The sequence below is a fragment of the Loxodonta africana genome, chromosome X (genome assembly GCF_030014295.1).
Source record: "Loxodonta africana isolate mLoxAfr1 chromosome X, mLoxAfr1.hap2, whole genome shotgun sequence".
NCBI classification, from domain to species: domain Eukaryota; kingdom Metazoa; phylum Chordata; class Mammalia; order Proboscidea; family Elephantidae; genus Loxodonta; species Loxodonta africana.
In genome coordinates this window covers 18,518,994-18,539,925 of record NC_087369.1, presented here as the reverse complement: position 1 = coordinate 18,539,925, position 20,932 = coordinate 18,518,994, and the positions used below count along the sequence as shown (strand labels likewise).

The following is a 20,932-nucleotide window of genomic DNA, read 5'->3' as shown; positions in this document are numbered from 1 at the left end:
AGACTGGGAAACACTGCTCTATGTGGCTCTTAATGAAAGCAAACCTACGAGTCGTTTCATATTTTAAAGTATGTGATCTACTAATAGAAGTTCCTGTCTGCCTTCCCGTGGTTCACCCATGGTCTGGCCTATAAGGTGAGTTCTCAAGTTCTTCATCTATTAACTGAGTATTTCAGGGACAGGTAAAAACATACCGTTAAGCTGAAATATTCCAAAAGAAGGCTGATCCGCTACAAGAAGCAAAATCATTTAACTTCACTGCATGAACAGTGACACCTGCTCCTTCATTCATCCAACAGATATACTGAACATCAACAATATTTCAGACACTAGTCACAAGAAACACATTCATCAGCCATCGCCCAGATGGTCTCTGAGAACAGAGGATTATTTTCAAGCCTTGAGAGCTAATGTAATTTGTCTTGCTGGGGTTTGGACTTGCTTAATGCTCGTTATCCCTCCTTTCTCTCCAATTTCTCCCATTTGTAATGGAAATGTCTACCTTGTGCCTGTTCCACCGTTGTACTTTGGAAGCAGATAACTTGTATTCTAGGTGTCACAGGTTCATAGATGAAGAGGAATTTTTTCCCCAGGATGGAAGACCCCTAAAGTCTCACCCAAATTTGATTTAGATGAGATTTGGAACTTGGAGTTGATTTAAGACTTTCGGGATGATGTGATGGGGTCAATGTATTTTTGCATGTGGGAAGGACATGAATTTTAGGGAGTCAAAGGGTGGACTGTTATGGATTGAATTGTGTCCCCCAGAATATATGTTGTAAATCCTAGCCACTGTATCTGGTTATAATTCCACTTGGGAATGGGTTTTCTCTGTTATGTCAAGGGGCCGTATCAGTATAAGGTATGTTTTAAGCCAAACACCTTTAAGACATAAAAAGTGCAGATTAGTAACAGAGAAACAGCAGAGATGGGGGAAGACAGATGCCACACCACATGAAGATCACAGGGAACCAAGGAACAAGGACCTTCCCCCAGAGCTGACAGAGAGAGAAAGTCTTCCTCTACAGGCAGCACCCTGAATCCAGACTCCTAGCCTCCTAAACTGTGAGAAAATAAATTTCTGTTTGTTAAGGCCACCCACTTGTGGTATTTCTGCTATAGCAGCACTAGATAAATAAGACAGATTCTTCTTCCCAGGAAGCCTAGAGCCCGATGAGAGAGAAAGACCAGCAGGCAATCTCAGAACAGTGAGGCAGGTGCTATGATAAGGTACTCTAGAGCTTTGCTACAAAGTGTGGTCCCCAGAGCACCCACATCAGCATCCCCTAGGAACCTGGTAGAAATACAAAATTCCAGGGCCCATCGCACACCTACTGAATCAGAGATTCTGTGAGCAGGGCACAGCAGTCAGGACTTTAGCAAGTCGTCCAGGTGATTCCAGGCACACTCAAGTTTGAGAAGCAATGCTGTAGAACATGCAGGCCAAGACATGCAAAAGGAACAGCATTTGCAAAGACACCAGAAAATGAGAGAAAAAGGCCATCTCCTGAAAATAGCTCTCTTGGGCTACATACAGGGGATAGGCTGCCAGTGCCCAGACATGTGAGTAGGTTGCCTCAAGGTGATCCAGACAGGAAACAAGGCTCAGATTACGAATGCCCGGGTACTGCATCTAGAAGGCAGTAGGGAGTCACAGATAAGTTTGAAACAGGGCAATTGAAATAATCAGATCTGAGTTACAGAAAGAGCACTTCAGCGAGGAAAATGGAGAAGAGCAAGACTGAAGGCAAGACGACCAGCTAAGGCTACCTCAGCAATCCTGGCCCAGAGTGTATTGAGAATGCCATTGTCATTAGGTGCTGTCGGCTCTAACTCACGGCAACCCTATGTACAACAGAAGAAATCACTGTCCAGTCCTGCACCATCCTCATAATCATTGGTATGTCTGAGCCCACTGTTGCAGCCACCATGTCAGTCCACCTCACTGAGGGTTTTCCTCTTTGTCACTGAGCCATCTGGCCACATCAGAGTGTGCGGCGGCGGAGGGGGGGCCCACTGCAGTGGTGGAGTGGCAACTCAGGCCCTCTTCATCAGAGGCTAGGGGCCAGCTGGCTTCAAGAGCCCAGATGCACAGAACCATCTCCTCTGAACAACCTATAAATTGACCACAGCAACCAGCACACAACTGTTCTGACAAAGATCTGAAAAGTCAGTCACCAAAGAGAGAATAGCTAATTGAGAAGGCTGAAGACAATGAGAAATGGGGGTGGGAGAGCCAGAAAGCCTTGGCCCTTACAAGTGGAAGCCAGAACCAGGAAAAGATCCACTTTGACATATACCTGAAGAGGCCTCTCCCAGTTCAGTTCTGGCTCCAGTGGTTTCGTTGGTTGGGCAGCCATATTTGCTATTTGGTGCCAATTCTGCGCTCCACCAACATTGTAAAGAAAAAATAAAAGGAGAAAGCGAAATCTTCCACATCTGCTTAAGTTGCATGCATAGGGTTCATTACACAGTTTCACCAGACACAGAAGAATTAGGTTTGCTTATATTTAAAACATTCAAACCCTGAGTTTTGTTTCCAGTCAAATGCAAATATTTGGCACAGCAAGTTCTTACCTCTGGGGAAAACAGGCTGCTTATAATGAAAGCGACTTCAAAAGACTCATTAAAAAGTAATATTGTTAATACAATCCCAAAAGGTGACATTTAGCCCTGAAGTATCTTAAAAGTAAAGCATAGGTGAAGAATATGAATTGCAAGGAGGCACTGTCAAGGAGAACTGAAAAACGGTGTGATACTGCATTTCAACCATAGAAGAATTCTGGCTGAACAGGATCTCACCCTGGAGGTGTCTTCTAACAGCTACCTTGGAACTATTCTATACAGAATCCAGCCACTTCACGTAAAAGGGAGAAACATCTTATAACAGGGTCCTTTTGGTGCTTCGGTCATTCAGTCAACAAATCATGTGCAGTAGCAAAAGCTTACACCAAGTCTACAATGAAAACACGAGGGCACTATCCTCCCAACCACCAAGAATCTTTTAGAGATAAAATGGCCATTCTGCAACCACTGATCAAAACGTGATCTTATGGGCAAAAATATGAAAATTCAATCACCCTAAAGAGAAAGAATGGCTAATGGGCCTGTGAGTCTACACTAGAGCTCCAGTGAGTACTGATCTGCCTAAAGGAAAAAAAAAAGAAAGGAAAAACCAAACCCACTCCTGTCGGGTCAATTCCGACTCATGGCAACTCTACAGAACACAGGAATTGATTACCCACAGACAGTGGGGAAAAGGGGAGTCATGGAAGCAAATGATGGCAGTGCTTACATATGGGATTACGGCCAGACATCCTCCAACAATTCAAACTCCACCATGCCTGGTGGAGAGGTGTCATTGACTGTGGCTGCACAATGAGTCCCCCTTGCAGTTCGGCACAGACATGTGACTGAGTGCTAGCAATACAATGTGAGCAAAGTGACCTGCCCACTTCCAAGCAGGACTAGCACCCTGGGACACTTCTCTAGCCCTTCCCTGGTTCCAAGTGAGGGGAGGACAGCAAAGTCACAAGAACAGAAGGAGCCCTGGGGTCAGAATCACCATGTAGAGGGAAGTGCCTGCCAACCTGTTAAATGAGTAAGAAACATGCCTATTGTGTTAAGTCATGAAAATCTAGGGCATACGTGTTGTGGCAACTGCTATCCTAACTAATATATCCTTCAAGCAAGGCCCAAACGAAAGGAGCTCTGCCCGGTCCCAATGGCGAAGCCATTTCTGCATGACAAATGGAAGCATCAGGCTTAATTCTATAATCTGATCACCTAATGAAATCAGTTTGTCATACTGTGGTGGCTTGCATGTTGCTATGATGTTGGAAGCTATGCCACAGGCATTTCAAATCAGACAGTCACCCATGGTGGACAGTCACCAAAGCTTCCAGACTAAGACAGACTAGGGAGAAAGGTCTGGTGATCTACTCCGAAAGTATCTAATGAAAGCCCTGTGGATCACAACAGAACACTACTGTCCGATATAGTGCTGGGAGATGAGCCCTCCTAGGTTGGAAGGCGCTCAGAACACACAGACCAATATCCCTCATGAACACAGATGCGAAAATCCTCAACACAATTCTAGCCAATGGAATTCAACAACATATCAAACAAATGATTCACCATGACCAAATAGGATTCATACCAGGTATGCAAGGATAGTTCAACATGAGAAACACAATCAATGTAACCCATCACATAAATGAAAGACCCACATGATCTTATCGATTGATACAAAAAAGGCCATTTGACAAAGTCCAACGTCCATTCATGATAAAAACTCTCAGCAAAACAAGAATAGAAGGGAAATTCCTCAACACAATAAAGGGCATTTATACAAATCCAACAGCCAACATCATCCTAAATGGAGAGAGTCTGAAAACATTCCCCTTGAGAATGGGAATCAGACAAGGATACCCTTTATCGCCACTCTTATTCAACAATGTTCTGGAGGTCCTAGCCAGGGAAATTAGGCAAGAAAAAGAAATAAAGGGCATCCAAATTGGTAAGGAAGAAGTAAAAGTATCCCTGTTTGCAGATGATATGATCTTATACAGAAAACCCCAAAGGATACACAAGAAAACTACTGAAACTAATAGAAGAGTTCAGCAGAGTATCAGCCTACAAAGCAAACATACAAAAATCAATTGGATTCCTCTACACCAACAAAGAGAACATCGAAGAGGAAATCACCAAATCAATACCATTTACAATAGCCCCCAGGAAGATAAAATACTTAGGAATAAGTCTAACCAGAGACATAAAAGACCTATACAAAGAAAACTAGAAGACACTACTGCAAGAAACCAAGAGACCTATGTACGTGGAAAAACATAATGGATAGGAAGGCTCAACATTATGAAAATGTCAATTCTACCCAAAGCAATATACAGATACTATGCAATCCCAATCCAAATTCCAATGAAATTTTGTAATGAGATGGAGAAACAAATCACCAACTTCATATGGAAAGGAAAGAGGTCCTGGATAAGTAAAGCATTACTGAAGAAGAAGAACAAAGCGGGAGGCCTCACACTACCTGATTTTTGAACCCATTATATTGTCACAGGAGTCAAAACACCCTGCTACTGGTACAACAAATACACAGACCAATGGAACAGAATTGAGAATCCAGACATAAATCCATACACATATGAGCAGCTGATATTTGACTAAGGCCCAAAGTCTATTAAATGTGGAAAACACAGTCTCTTTAATAATGGTGCTGACATAACTGGATATCCACCTGCAAAAAAATGAAACAAGACCCATACCTCACACCATGCACAAAAACTAACTCGAAATGGATCAAAGACCTAAATATAAAATCTAAAACAATAAAGATCATGGAAGAAAAAATAGGGACCACGCTAGGAGCCCTAACACATGACATAAACAGAATACAAAACATAACTAACAAGGCACATACACCAGAAGAGAAACTAGATAACTGGGAGCTCCTAAAAATCAAACACTTATGCTCATCAAAAGACTTCACCAAAAGAGCAAAAAGACAACCTACAGACTGGGAAAAAAATTTTGGCTATGACATATCCAATCAGGGTCTAATCTCTCAAATCTACATGACAATGCAAAAACTCAGCAACAAAAAGACAACCCAATTAAAGATGGGCAAAGGATATGAACAGACGCTTCACTAAAGAAGACATTCAGGTAGCTAACAGATATATGAGGAAATGCTCACAATCATTAGCTATTAGAGAAATGCAAATCTAAACTACAATGAGATATCATCTTACCCCAAAGAAGCTACCATTAATCCAAAAAACAAAATAATAAATGTTGGAGGGGTTGTGGAGAGACTGGAACACTTATACACTGCTGGTGGGAATGTAAATGGTACAACCACTTTGGAAATCGATTTGGTGCTTCCTTAAAAAAGCTGCAAATAGAAGTACCATACAATCCAGCAATCCCACTCCTTGGAATATATCCTAGAGAAATAAGAGCCCCCACATGATTAGATATATGCAAACCCATGTTCACTGCAGCACTGTTCACAAATGCAAAAAGATGGAAACAACCCAGATGCCCATCAACAGATGAATGGATAAACAAATTATGGTACATACACACAATGGAATACTACGCAACAATAGAGAACAACAGTGAATCCGCAAAACATCTTACAACATGGATGAATCTGGAAGGCATTATGCTGAGTGAAATTAGTCGCAAAAGGACAAATATTGTATGAGATCACTATTATAAGAAGTCAAGAAAAGGTTTAAACACAGAAGAAAACATTCTTTGTTGGTTACGAAGGTGGGGAGAGAGGGAAAGGGCAATTCGCTAACTAGCTAGTAGACAATTATCTTAGGTGAAGGGAAGGACAACACACAATACAGGGAAATCAGCACAACTGGGCTAAACCAAAAGCTAAGAAGTTTCCTCAATACAACCAAACACTTTGAGGGAGAGAGAAAGAAGCAGGGACTGGAGTCTGGCATCATGATTTGGGGGTACATCTAGGTCAACTGGCATAACAAAGTTTATTAAAAGAATGTTCTGCAAGGGCCACATGAACCAGCGACTACATCATCCTGAGACCAGAAGAACTAGATGGTACCCGGCTACAACCGATGACTGCCCTGACAGGGAACACAACAGAGAACCCCTGAGGGAGCAGGAGAGCAGTGGGATGCAGACCCCAAATTCTCAGAAGACCAGACTTAACGGTCTGACTGAGACTGGAAGGACCCCGGTGGTCATGGCCCCCAGACCTTCTGTTGGCCCGGGACAGGAACCATTCCCGAAGCCAACTCTTCAGACATGGATTGGACTGGACAATGGGTTGGAGAGGGATGCTGGTGAGGGGTGAGCTTCTTGGATCAGGTGGACACTTGAGACTATGCTGGCATCTCCTGCCTGGAGCGGAGATGAGAGGGTGGAGGGGGTTAGAAGCTGGCGAAAAGGACAGGAAAAGAGAGAGTGGAGGGAGAGAGCAGGCCGTCTCATTGGGGGAGAGTAACTGGGAGCGTGTAGCAAGGTGTATATGGGTTTTTGTGTGAGAGACTGACTTGATTTGTAAACTTTCACTTAAAGCACAACAAAAATTATTTTAAAAAAAAGAATGCTCTGAAACCCACTTTTGTGAGTGGCATCTGGGGTCTTAAAAGCTTGTGAGCGGCCATCTAAGATGCATCGATTGGTCCCAACCCACCTGTAGCAAAGGAGAATGAAGGACACCAAAGACGCAAGGAAAATGTTAGCCCAAAACACAAAAGGGCCACATACGCCAGAGACTCCATCAGCCTAAGACAAGAAGAACTAGATGGTGCCTGGCTACCACCAATGACCACCCTAACAGGAAACACAACAGAGAGTCCTTGATGGAGGAGGAAAGTGGGGTGCTGAACTCAAATTCTAGTAAAAAGACCAGACTTAATGGTCTGACTGAGACTAGAGGAACCCTCGAAGACATGGCCCCCAAACTCTTTGTTAACCCAGAACTAAAACCATTCCCAAAGCCAACTCGTCAGACAAAGATTATACTGGACTATAAAACATAAAATAATACTTGGAAGAGTGTGCTTCTGAATTCAAGTAGATACACGAGACTAAATAGGTTGCTCCTGTCCGGAGGCAGGATGAGAAGGCAGAAAGGGACAGGAGGTGGTTGAATGGACATGCGAAACCCAGGGTGGAAAAGCGGAGTGTGCTGTCACCTTATAGAGATTGCAACTAATGTTACATACAATATGTGTATAAATTTTTGTATGAGAAATTAACTTGAGCTGTAAACTTTCACCTTCACCTAAAGCACAATAAAAATATATATATATACAGCGGCCGCAATAATGGATTCCAGCATACCAACAATTATGAAGATGGTGCAGGACTGGGCAAGGTCGCCTCTGTTGTACCGGTGTTGCCATGAGTCACAGCCGACCGAATGGCAACTAACAACAACCACAATGACATCAGACTTACTCTCCTTGTTCTAATTCTGAGCTCAAACAACTTTCTAATTATAATCTGACTGTGCAGACCACCTACAGGGAATGAGTGTTGATTCATTTTACGGCACTCTATCCTCGGTTAATATGAGTTCGTCCTTCATAGGTATGACGGAAGATTCCCAGGGAGGATGAGAAGAGTAACGGTAAAACTGCGGGAACAACTGTTCAATGTGGAATGAAAAAAAGGAGCTAGAAAAGGACACAGGTCTCACTGATTTTGTTTTAACATTGAACTATTCTATATTGTACTCTAAACAATCTTGTTTCTGTTCTGTCTCCCCCTACCTCATTCCCCACTATGTCATAAGGTCTATGAGGGCCTTTCTGTCTGTTTCAACCGCTGTTGTCTCCCCAAGGCCTGAACAGCACCCATCACATAGGAAATATTCAATATTTGTTGAATGAATGAACAAATAAACAAATGACTGGACAGACTGTCAATCCAGGTCAAGCTCTCCTATTAATGAGTGGAGCTGAACTTTATATGTATTTATCAAATGATGTCACCCAAAAGCCGTAAAGTCTGGGCCCTGTCCTTTACCTATAAAGTTACCCAAATCGAAACCAAACCCATTACCATTGAGTCGATTCCAACTCATAGCAACCCTACAGGACAGAGTAGAACTGTCCCACAGGATTTCCAAGGAGCAGCTGGGGGATTTGAACTGTCGATGTTTTGGTTAGCAGTCATAGCTCTTAACCACTGCACCACCAGGGCTCCAATAACTAGAGACCTTTAAAACAAAATTTTTTTACCTCTTATTTTGAAATAATTTTAGGTTCACAGGAAGTTGCAATAAATGACTTCTGTTTTTATCTGTACAGAAGTTAGTTAAAATTAAATCCTAACAATTTAACCTCATCAGTTTCTTAATGGAAAGAAATTCACAAAGATGCCTTTACCACATATTACGAAATTCATGAGGGATCTAATGTCAACAGCATAAAAGGTTGGTTGCTAAACTATAGAACACTCTCGGGGCCTAACGGGCAACTCACAGTTGCTGCTTATTAAGAGAAACTAAATTTTAAAAACGATCACTGTAGACATAGAAGACCATTACATTACTAAGTGCCAGGTACTGTATTCAGTGCTTTACGTACATTATCTATTTTCATCTTTACAACAACCTTGTGAGGTAGGTCTTATTATGCCCATTTTGCAGAATAGGTTAACTAAGCATTAGGCATGGGAAGTAGCAAACCAAGACCATATACCTACTAATGGTACAGCCAGAAAATTGAGTCCAGAGTAAAACCAAACCAAACCCACTGCCGTCGAGTCGATTCCGACTCACAGTGACCCTATAGGACAGAGTAGAACTGAGTCCAGAGTACATACCCTTAATCATCAAGCTCTATAGTCATCTCTTTCTATCGATCCATCCATCCCATAACAATATCTCATTTCCTTTTATGAAATAACCTCACTGTTTGCCCAAGTCATTACAGCAGTTTTGCAGATTGTGGACCTGAGCTTGAGATATGAATACGCTGTATTTATACCCTCCTCCCCATTACGGAGCCCTGGTGGCATAGTGGTTAAGAGCTCGGCTGCTAGCCAAAAGGTCTGCAGCTCAAACCCACCAGCCACTCCTTGGAAACTCTCTGGGGCCATTCTACTCTGTCCTGTAGGGTCACTATGAGTCGAAATCAACTCAACGGCAACAAGTTCCCCACTACCTAGTTTAGTTTTCAATTTTGGCTAGTGAACTATTAAATTACACAGACAGGTGACCATCTTATTTCTCACATAATTTTCACCCGTAAGTACTGGCATGTCTTCAAATCATGAAAGGATCCTGCAGCTAGCTGTACAACACAGGTATTCGATCACTTTACTGTAATTTTAGAATGCGGCACTAACGCTATTTTGATTAACATAAGAAATGATCATGAATAATCATTGTCTCCAATTCTTCCATCAGGGGCCAAGATCTGCTGGCTCCAGAAGAGCATCTTTCCTTTATGACTGTAAGTATTTTACTCTTTGCTTAGAGGAAAAGGCCAGGAGAAGACAAAGACTCAGTAGGCGGAGGAGACTGTGGCCAGGCTACGGACTCCTGGTACCACTGCTAGAGCATCCTGCCTTCCCCCCCACCACCTTTGCCAGTTAGGTCAGGGCTGCCCATCTCTTCTTCACTCTGTCTTGCCCTTAACACTCAAGGAAGCCTGAGGACAGAAGGAAAACACACTCTAGGAACTGGGGCTGAATTTATGGAATGTTTCAGAGAATAGTTTTTATAGAGATTAGAGGTACAAAAAAAAGTGTACCTTCTAGACTCAGACAAACTTGGGTTCAAATCTGGAATGGTAATTTACTAACCATGAGACTTGGGCCAGTAACTTAACTTCTGAGCCGTTAGGTCACCATCTAAAAAGGCCAGAATATGGCCCAGCCCTACATATCTATCCAGCCTCATCTCCCTCCCACTCCCGGCTCTAGCCACACCAGCCTTCTTTCAGTTCTTTGAAGGTCTCCTATTCCCCATGCTATACACAGTGAATTGGCTCACTCAACAACTATTCCACCCCCTCTTAGCATGACGCCTGCACTACGGAGGTTGGCTAGCTAAAAATTACCGTGTCCAAATACCTTTGCTGCTGGAATTCCAGATGGGTCTTAGGATCCACTGAACAAATCAGCCCATGGAGGACTCATTCAGAAGCAAGTTCCATGGTGAGAGGCAGGGGCAAAGCATCCATGTTGTTGGCCTGGGTCACGCATGGTGTGGGTTTGAAAGCTATGGCAGCAGTTTCCCAATTCTGCAAATTTCTGATTGTGGCAGAGACAAAGCTCCCTTGGCAAGCAGCTCTGCTGTGTGGTTTGGGGAACTGTTCTTATAAGCTCAGAACAAAGGCTGTCTCTTCAGCCCTTCCAAAGATTTATATGCTATCCGCACCCCTCCTTATAAATCCCTATTTGTTTAAACTACCCAGAGTAGTTTCTGTTGTCCACAAATAACAGCCTTGACCAATGCGTATCCTTTGTCTAGGCTCTCACCTCTGTGTGGAACAGTCTTCTTCCCACCTCCCAACACCACCCCTCCTTTGCCCGGATAACTCCTATTCACCCTGCACAGCTGTCACAGATTCAATTGTGTTCCCCAAAAATATGTGTATCAACTTGGCTAGGCCATGATTCCCAGTATGGTGTGATCATCCACCATTTTGTCATCTGATGTGATTTTCTTATGTGTTGTAAATCCTACCTCTACGATGTTAATGAGTGGGATAGGCAGCAGTTATGTTAATGAGGCAGGACTCAATCTACAAGATTGGATTGTCTTGAGCCAATCTCTTCTGAGATATAAAAGAGAGAAGTGAGCAGAGGGGGACCTCATACCACCAAGAAAGCAGTGCCTCAGGAGCAGAGCGTGTCCTTTGGACCCGGGGTTCCTGTGTGGAGAAGCTCCTAGTCCAGGGAAAGACTGACGAGAAGGACCTTCCTCCAGAGGTGAGAGAGAGAGAAAGCCTTCCCCTGGAGCTGACCCCCTGAATTTGGTCTTCTAGCCTACTACACTGTGAGAAAATAAATTTTTCTTTGTTAAAGCCATCCACTTGTGGTATTTTCTGTTATAGTGGCACTAGATAACTAAGACAATAGCTCAGCTCAAGCATCACTTCTTTGGGGTAGCCTTTCCTTACTTTCTAAACCTAGGCTGGATTTCTCGGTTGTATCCTACCAAAGTACTCCCCTGCTGTACGGCAATTCTGTGTGCAAAGGTGGGACCGTTTGATTGACATCCATCTCGCCATTTGACTGCAAATTCCTTGAGAGTAGGTGCCATGTGTGGAGTCCTCAAGGTACCTGGCCCCATAGAAAGCCATCACTAAGAATCTCTGAGTGGACGAATGGAGGATGTCAAACCTATTGTCTTCGTTTCCTAGTGCTGCCATAACAAACATGCCACAAGTGGTGGCTTTAAAGAATGGAAATGTACTTTCTTACACTTCAGGAGGTTAGAAGCCTGCATTCAGAATGTGGCTCGAAGGTGAAGTGCTTCCTTATCTATTTCAGCTCCTAGTAGCTGCCAGCTACTGAGCTTATAGATGCATCTGTCTCTGTCCTCCTCTTCCCCCGTGTGTGTCTCTGTGCCTGTTATGCTCTTTGTATAACTCAGAAGTAGTGATTAGGTTTGGGACCCACCATACTCTGGATGACCTTATTAACATAAAAGAAAATCTCTATTTCCAAACGGGGTCATATTTAGAGGTACAGGGGTTAGGATTTCAACAGGTGGGGGCGAAGGGTACAATTCAATCCATAACTCCTCCCCTGCAAGACCGGTGGGGAGACTAAAAGAACACATACATGTGAAGCACCCAGGACCAAATCAGCACTCAGTCGGTGGTGACAATTTGGAGCATAACACTACTTGCTCCCTTAGGATCCGGGGGACTACTGATAAGCCTAGTGGGCGAAAGGGTGCCTTTGTAAAGGCAGCGTCAATATTCACGGTCTATAGCACCACAGTACACATTAACATAAGTAGAGGATCCTAATCTTCCTTCCAAGGCATCTGGTGCCCAGGACCTCCTCTCAACCACTGAAGGGCCAGTTTCCCACCAACACTGCAGGATCTCATTTCCCCAAAGGAAAACACACCAGCTTCTAGTTTCAGACTATTAAGAATGACAAGCCAATAGGAAAACATCAATAAATGAAAAGAAAAAAGGGCAGGGCACAGGCTATGACCAAGCAATTCACAGCAAAGGAAATACAAATGCCTCTTAAGATGTTCCACTTCACTAATAAAGAGAAATGCTAATTAAAACTAGCCTGAGATAGAGATATTTTTTCACCTATCAGACTGGCAAACATCCATAAGTTTGTTAGCATGTTGTGCTTGCAAGAGTAGGGGGAAACAGACATTTTCATACATAGTTGTCGAGTGTGGAAATTGGTATAAGCCTCCAATTTGAAAACCTCTATCAAAATTTACAAATGTATAGACATTTTGACCCAGTAATTCCATTTCTAGGAACTGATCCTATATATCCATCTCTATCTATATACCTGCAAAAAAACACTGCAAGTGGAAGTAGAAGATGTCAACCAGAAAGGGGCTGGTTAAATGATTTGTGGAAGAGTCACACAATGAAATACTAAGTGTTTGCAAAAAATAAAAAACGTGAGGAAGTACTCTATGTACTACTATGTTATTAAAGCTTATTGTTAAGTAAAAAATGCAAAGTGTATAAGAGATGTATAGTATGCTACTACATACGTAAAAAGGTAGAAATACATTTTCCATATATTATATATAATTACATACACGAGATTACATATAAGGATACCGATATTCACTTGGAGCCCTGGTGGTGCAGTGGTTAAGAGCTCGGTTGCTAACCAAAAGGCCAGCAGTTTGAATCCACCAGGTGCTCCTTGGAAACCATGTGGGGCAGTTTTACTTTGTCCTATAAGGTCGCTATAAGTCGGAATCGACTCCACGGCAACAGGTTTGGTTTTGGTTTATATTCACTTATACATGTATAAAATATTCCTAGAACAATACAAAAGTAATGGGTAATATTAGTAGCCTCTGGGATGTGGAACAGGGTACGGAAGGAGGGAATGGAAGCAATACTTTGTACCCTTTTTTATCTTTTAATTTTTTTTTACATTGCTTTGAAGAACAAGAGTATTTAAAAGCTCACAACCAATGAGCCAAAAAAAAAAATAAGTGTTGTGGTGTTAGCTGTACAATCTGAAACAAGCAACCAAAAACTGAGGTTTTTTTGCTGTGGCGACGTGAGGAAGGAGACCATCAGTAGGTGGTTCTTTCTCCTTCACCTCTCGGTTTTTCCCTCAAGTGACTCATAAGAACATCCACGTGTCTTTCTCAGATGGCTCATCAGCCTGAGGGTTTGACTGTGATATGAGGAGCAGACGGAAGTGAAAGAATTAAATGTGGGAGTGGCATTATGCTGAAGTACCACAGGGGTACATCATGTCAGGGGAAGGGGAGCACAGTCAGAGCTCTCAGGCAAGGGGAGGGAGGAAAGATTCAAACAGTAGGAAGGAAAAAAAATGCCTGAGGACCACCCTACTTAAAAAAAAGAACCCAAAGGCCAAATGATGCTAAGGGAAGTCATTTCTTGACCCTGAAAGTGCACCCATGGGCCCGACCTGCCTTGTGGATCACCTCCCTGGGTTGAATATTAGGTAAAAGAATCAGAGTGGCCCACAGTACCTAGTATGCCCCATTTGTTTACCTGCTTCTCTCTCCTTCCAAACTCAGAACACCGGCTCTCTCTCATCACTCAACTCTAACCCAACTCACTCAACCCCATCCCAATCTTCCAGCCACAATTTCTATTTTCTAGTTTCCTTATCCTCCCACCATCCTGGTCTGATCTACCCACAAAATAGCTCTCATACCACAAAAAGTTGTCTCAATGCAGTTTCACCCTCCTAGAAAGGCTCTTACCTTCCGTTCCCATAAAAACTCTTTGAATGAACAATTTCCTTGTGATGACTATGAATTCTTTTCTGCCTATGCCAACACCACTCCAACAGAGCCTTAGGGGTATTCATTTCTTTCTCCATCCTTTAAACGCATAGGTTTTCTATTTTGAATCCTTCCAAAAAGACCCAGGGAGTAGAGATAATCTGTTTTGGGCCACGAATTCCTACAGTTAAATCCAGGGGAGACGAGAGCATGGCAAGAAACTGAGATTGAGTAAAAATGAGGGAAAAAAAGAAGATGGCTAAGGTAGAGAATGTTTTCCAAGTTGCAGACTTTTAGATTAATATGGTGGGTGGCTGGCAATGTCTAACATCCTTTCCTCTACCTGTTCATTAAAAAACTTCTACCAAAAATATAGCCGACTCCCACCCCAAGTAGGACCATGTTCCTCTAAATTCTGTTCACCACTATTTCATCTTTGAAGTAATAAGAGTACTGGGTATTGAGAATTTGTTCCTGGTGACTGTTATGTTCAGCCCAGTGCCCACCCCCACCCTGGAAAGAGACAAAAACATCACAACATGTATGTTTAGGATTCAAAAAGTGAGTGTTTTATTTTAAAAGGTTTATTTATTTATTTCTAGTGGGACCTGAATGGAAGTATATTTGATTATTTGATTTCACAAACATATCTCCTGAGGTCAGATAAAAATATATTGTATATATTATATACAAGAACACCTATATTCACACTGTATATGCATTAAAAAATTCCTGGAATGATACAAAAGACACAAGCAGCTTTGGTTGCCTCTGGGACGGGGAGCCATTAATGATCAGATTCCCATTCCTCTGACTGAGTTTCATGGATGAAATAAGCAAAGGAGCAGTGTGGAAACATCACATATGCAAGAAAATATTAGAAAATTCTCACAGTTCATGCCATCATTGAAAAAAAGCACAGAGGCATTGAGTCAAAACAGAAAACAAAAAAGGCAAAAGCAGGGATGGAAAGTAAGGTTTCCACACAGACAGAGAACCACGACCATATGGGAAGCCATCAGCAGCTCAGCATGGTCAGAGTATCAAGGGAGAAAAGAAGCAAGATACTGTGGCTGAAGAGGTAAACAGAGGCCAAGCCACCAAGGGCCTTAGGAGCCATGTTCAGTGACACGGGTTATTTGCTAACAGCAACTGGCAAAGAATGAAAGGTTTCAATCAAGAGAGTGGGATGACCAGATTCGTGTTTATAAAAGATCATTTTTGTCCACAGTGAGGCTAATGGATTTGAAGAGAGCCAGAGTGGAAGCAAGAAGAAAGAGCCAGAGGCTGATATAATAGATTAGGTGACAGAGGGATGGACAGGTTTGAGAGCTATTCAGAAAGTGAAATGGCCAGGACTTGGTGATTGAAAGGGCATAGGGGGAGAGAAGGGAATCAAAGATAATGACCAGGACCCGGCCTGTGCTAACAGGTGGATGAAGACAGGAAAAGAGGGATGAAAGATGATTTTGTGGGGAAAAAAAAAGTGTCAGCTTCAAATGACAGAGGGCCATTCAGTGAAGACCTCTAACAGATGGAGATTTGTGGTCATCAGCCTCTGTATAGCTAAAGAGTAAGTAGAGTGAAAAGCAGGTCCAGAATCACCAACATGTAAGGGGGAAGCAGAGGAAAAATTGAAAAAGGAGATTAGGAAGAAATAGCCATAGAAGCCAAAGTAAAGTACAGGGCCAACGAAAACAAGGAGAGTTCTCAATGAAATGGCTTGTCACAGTAGCCGCAGCAACGGACTCAAACATACCAACAATCACGAGGATGGCACAGGACTGAGCAAGGTTTGGTTCGGTTATACATGAAGTGACCATGAGTTGGAGCCGACTCGATGGCAACTCCAACAACAAGCCATAGAAGCAGGAAGAAAACCAGGCAAGTATGGCATCATGACCATCAAAGGTCAAGGGCATTTCAAGGAGAATATGGTCACCACTGAAAGCTGCCAAGAGGTCAAATAAGAAAAAGACTTAGCACAAGGTAGTTTCTGGAAAACCCCAGGCAAAAACAAAAACAGTGGAGCAGAAGGTGCAATTCTAAATCCTAACCCAGCAAAATTACCAATTACTACATATTCTAGATGTTTAGGATTACCTGTGAAAAGTAAACCACAAAAATGATCTACAGAAAAGTGACACTGACTGTGGAAGTAGTGAGCAGAGCACAACCATAGTAAAGATGAGTGTTTGAGCACAAGTAGAAGGGTACAGGCACAATTAAAGAGAAGGCTGACAAATTATGATAAATATAACTAATGTCAATGAACAATTTGTGTGGAATTTGTCAAAAAATTCATTGGGGATGTACAATTTTGCAACAACAGTAATAACAACGGTTACAAAAATAGATACATGTGCACATGTACGTATAGGAAGGCATATATGAATACATGGGTGTGCGTGTATAGGTGTATCTGCAGGCATTACGCATACACATATTTACTTGGGCTGCATATATATTCAAATATAAAATAAAGCACATAGGGGGCACAGTTATGGATACTTCCTAGACATAATCAAACACCTCATGGGATTGGTTTACCCGGTTTGAGGGCTTAGGACCATAGTGGCGTGGGGCAACTTGGTCAATTAGCACAATATAGTCCATAAAGACAATGTTCTGCACCCTAGTTTGGTGAGTAGTGTCTGGAGTCTTTAAAAGCTTACACATAACCATCTAAGATACAAATATTGGTCTCTACTCGTCTGGAACAAAAGAGAAAGAAAGAAACCAAAGACTCAAAGAAGAAACTAGTCTACAAAACTAATAGTCTACACAAACAATGGCCTTGAGACCAGAAGAACTAGACAGTGCCCAGTTACCACTACAGACCATTCTGATCGGGGACTCAATAGATGGTCCCAGATAGAACAGGAGAAAATGTAGAATAAAATTCAAATTCCTAAAAAACAAAAAGCCAGACTTACTGGACTGGTACAGATCAGCTGAACCCCCAAGACTGTCACCCTGGGATACCCTTTAAACTTGGAACTCAGACCACTCCCAGAGGTCACCTTTCAGCCAAATGACAGATTGGCCTATAAAATAAATAATATAGACTGGTTGCACAACACTGTGAATGTACTTTAGTACTGAAATTTTCCTTTTAAAATGGTTAAAACAGTGAATATTATGTTTTATGAATTTTACCTCAATTAAAAAAAAAGGACTAGAAGGGAATACATTAAAATGGCAACCTTTGGTGAAAAAAAAAAAGATCTATAAACACTTCATAACAGATGAAGCAGGAAAGAAGACTTAATAATTTCTTTACAAACTGCTATCAATCATCTACCAACACAGGATATGCTTAGTTTCCGAAATTTCAAGGAAGAGGGGAAAGTCCAACACATTGAAGAAAAAAATTGAAATACCTAAAATATTAAGTAAAAAAGACTACTCATTCCAAATTTGAGGCATGGGAATTTAGCATAAGCACCTTTAAAATACCAAGTCCACGGTGTGCAAACAGCACTGGCCCGGAGTCCCTAAAAGACTCCCCCACAATCACCTCGCCTAGTAACAGAGCCCATGCCCCCTTTTCTAGGAAGGCAGGAAGAACCTGAATACAAGACCACAGAGGAAGTAGGAGAACGAGAGTAGGTTGCCGGCAACGTGAGGGGAATTCGTTACCTAGCCTAGCCTAGCACCATGCTCCATAAATATTAATCCCCTACCACCAAGAACCTTCACTTCAAATCCCCTCCTCTACATGGCTAATTCAGTTTGGCGTTTTGTTTTCTGGAACGTGGAGTCAAGCCAAACCAGGTTGACAGACATAAGAAGGAAACCTAAGAACTGAAGACAGAAAAACACATTAGCCATAAAAACCACAAACTGCTGTCCTGAGAAAGGTCCCTTGCTCTCATCTTAAACAGAAGACACAGCTCCAAACAGGACGGGAAAAAACCCTCCCAATGTCAAACAAACATTAGAGCCAGACTGTTGCATATTGTTACAATAGACTGTTAAAACCATTCCAAGTCATTCCTGTTACAGAAAAGCAACATGCCCAAGGTCACACAGAGTTTGGCTGGGCCTAGGCAAGAAGCTGCCTGGTTTTCTTCATTATGCCCTAAGACCTTCTAATAGCCAGCTGCTGCCAAATACCCATGCCCAGGTCCCAGTTCTCCTCCAAAGCTCCAGACCCATATATCCTACAATCTCTTTGACACCTTGTCTTAGTCATCTAATGCTACTGTAACAGAAATATCCCAAGTGGATGGCTTTAACAAAGAGAAATTTATTTCTTCACAGTAAAGTAGGCTAAAAGTCCAAATTCAGGGCATCAGTTCCAGGGGAAGGCTTTCTCTCTCTGTCGACCTTCTCATCAATCTTCCCCCAGACTAGGAGCTTCTCCACTCAGGGACCCTGGGTCCAAAGGACACGATCTGCTCCCGGCACTGCTTTCTAGGTAGTATGGGGTCCTCCCCTCTTTGCTTGCTTCCCTTTCATCTCTTGTAAGATAAAAGGTGGTGCAGGCCACACCCCAAGGAAACTCCCTTTACATTGGATCAGGGATGTGGCCTTAGTAAGGGTGTTACAATCCCACCTTAATCCTCTTTAACGTAAATTCACAATCACAAAATGGAAAACAACCACACAATACTGGGAATCATGGCCTGATGAAGTTGACAAATATTTTGGGGGGACACAGTTCAATCCATCACACACCTTCTCTTGGTAATCTTGAAAGCTCAAAGTTCAACAACCAACACTGAATTCATGATCGCTCCCCAACACCAGTTTCTCTTTCAGGCCTCCCTAGCTCAACGAATGGCTTCACCACCCATCAGGTTCCCGAGCCAGAGACTGAGGAATTGTGTCCAGTGTTTCAATTTCAGTCTTGCCTCTTTCTAGCTGTGACCTTGGGCAAATTAAATAATGTCTTTAAACCTCAGGATTTGTCATCTGAAAAAATAGGATAATAACAGCAATTACCTCATGAGATAACTGTATTTAAAGAGATGACATACATAAGGTGCTAAAAAGATAGAAAGAGCCTTCCTCTATGCAGTTTCCTTTGTTGAGTATTATCTTCTTGCCTACCACCACCCCCCATTCCCATCTCCTCACCTGGATACCTATGTATCCTTCTTGTTGCAGTTCAAATATTACCACCCCCTAGAAGCCTTCCTTGATCACCTCCTGCCTGTCAAGCCTAGGTCATGCTCCCCACCTAAATTTTTCACACTCAAAGTACAGGGTAAATTTTATTCACATTACCTATCAGAATAATATTATTTACTTTATAATAGTTTGGTTAACGACCATCTCCTCCAATAGCCTGTAAACTGTACGACAGACAGCAAGGACTGGGAGTGTTATACCTCATTTTTGTACCCTCAACACAGTACCTGGCACATAAAAAGTCACCATATTTTATGCAAATAACACGCACACTATACTTTTTTTGCCAACCACGCAACCCCCACACATACACATTATTTTTGTAAGCATTGTATGTGTGGATGTGTTATTCACGTGGACATGTTATTTGCAAAGAATATGGTATTTACTATTAGTTGAGTGAAGGGCTTAAGAATCATGTTTAACAGCAGAAAAAGAGACCTAGAGATTAGAAATCTCAGGGCTCATGACCATTCCACACAAGGGGCTAGGGAGAAAGGGGCCAGTGAGTCCAAGCCTACTACTAAAGAGTTCGAGATGTCCTGTTTGTCTGAACATCACCCTAACCATTAAAGATTTGGTCTCTACAGCACTTGAAGACATTCTGCAGGAACCTGCACAGCTACACCCTGGAAACTTGGGGATTGAACTCTAGCCCCTCCAATACCCTTCCTAGTGTTAACAATCATTCCATAATGGGTATGAATCTCATATTTAAAGACACGTTTTTTTCTGTACCACAGGATCTCTCAACCCAGCCAACTACTACACCTGGGGCTCAGCTGAGGAAAGAGCCATCTAATCCAACTTGGGGGTAAAAGTGAGCTGTGCTGGACTAAGAAGAGGATGGCATCTTGGTTCTCCAATGTGGCACCAATAAGGAATTTTCAAAAATATTTTTTAAACACTCAGTTTTTGTTTCTGCAACACTGTAGAACCTAGCCTCTCAGAGAAAGAAAGTTATTTCTGCCTTTCAAAAGCTTACAACCTAATTGGAGGCAAACCACAAACACAGTTAACTATGCAATGAATAATAATAAAGAGACAGAAACAAGATGGGCTGTTTTGGGGAAAATACAGCTCAGCTCTCCTACAGGAGGTGCCTAAAGATTAGGTAGATGAAGGCGGAAGGGCATTTAAGACATAGTAAAGGCCAAGAACCAGCCTGATGTGTTCCAGAGACAATGAGAAGAGGTAAAAGCATATGCAGAAAAGGTTTAGGAAAACATACAAGCAACACAACAAGCAGTGCGATAGGGGGGTAGTTTTATATATCTTCCTTACTTTAAAAAGAGAGCCCATCCCAAAGCCATGTGTCTGTTCATGTCCTTTACCCATTTT

The 20,932-nt window shown here is 42.4% G+C and overlaps 1 protein-coding gene across 2 annotated transcripts in view; it reads right to left on the bottom strand.

The window, feature by feature from the left end:
• REPS2 (RALBP1 associated Eps domain containing 2) overlaps positions 1–20,932 on the bottom strand; it is a 216,295-nt gene that overhangs the window by 99,700 nt on the left and 95,663 nt on the right. The window lies entirely within an intron of this gene.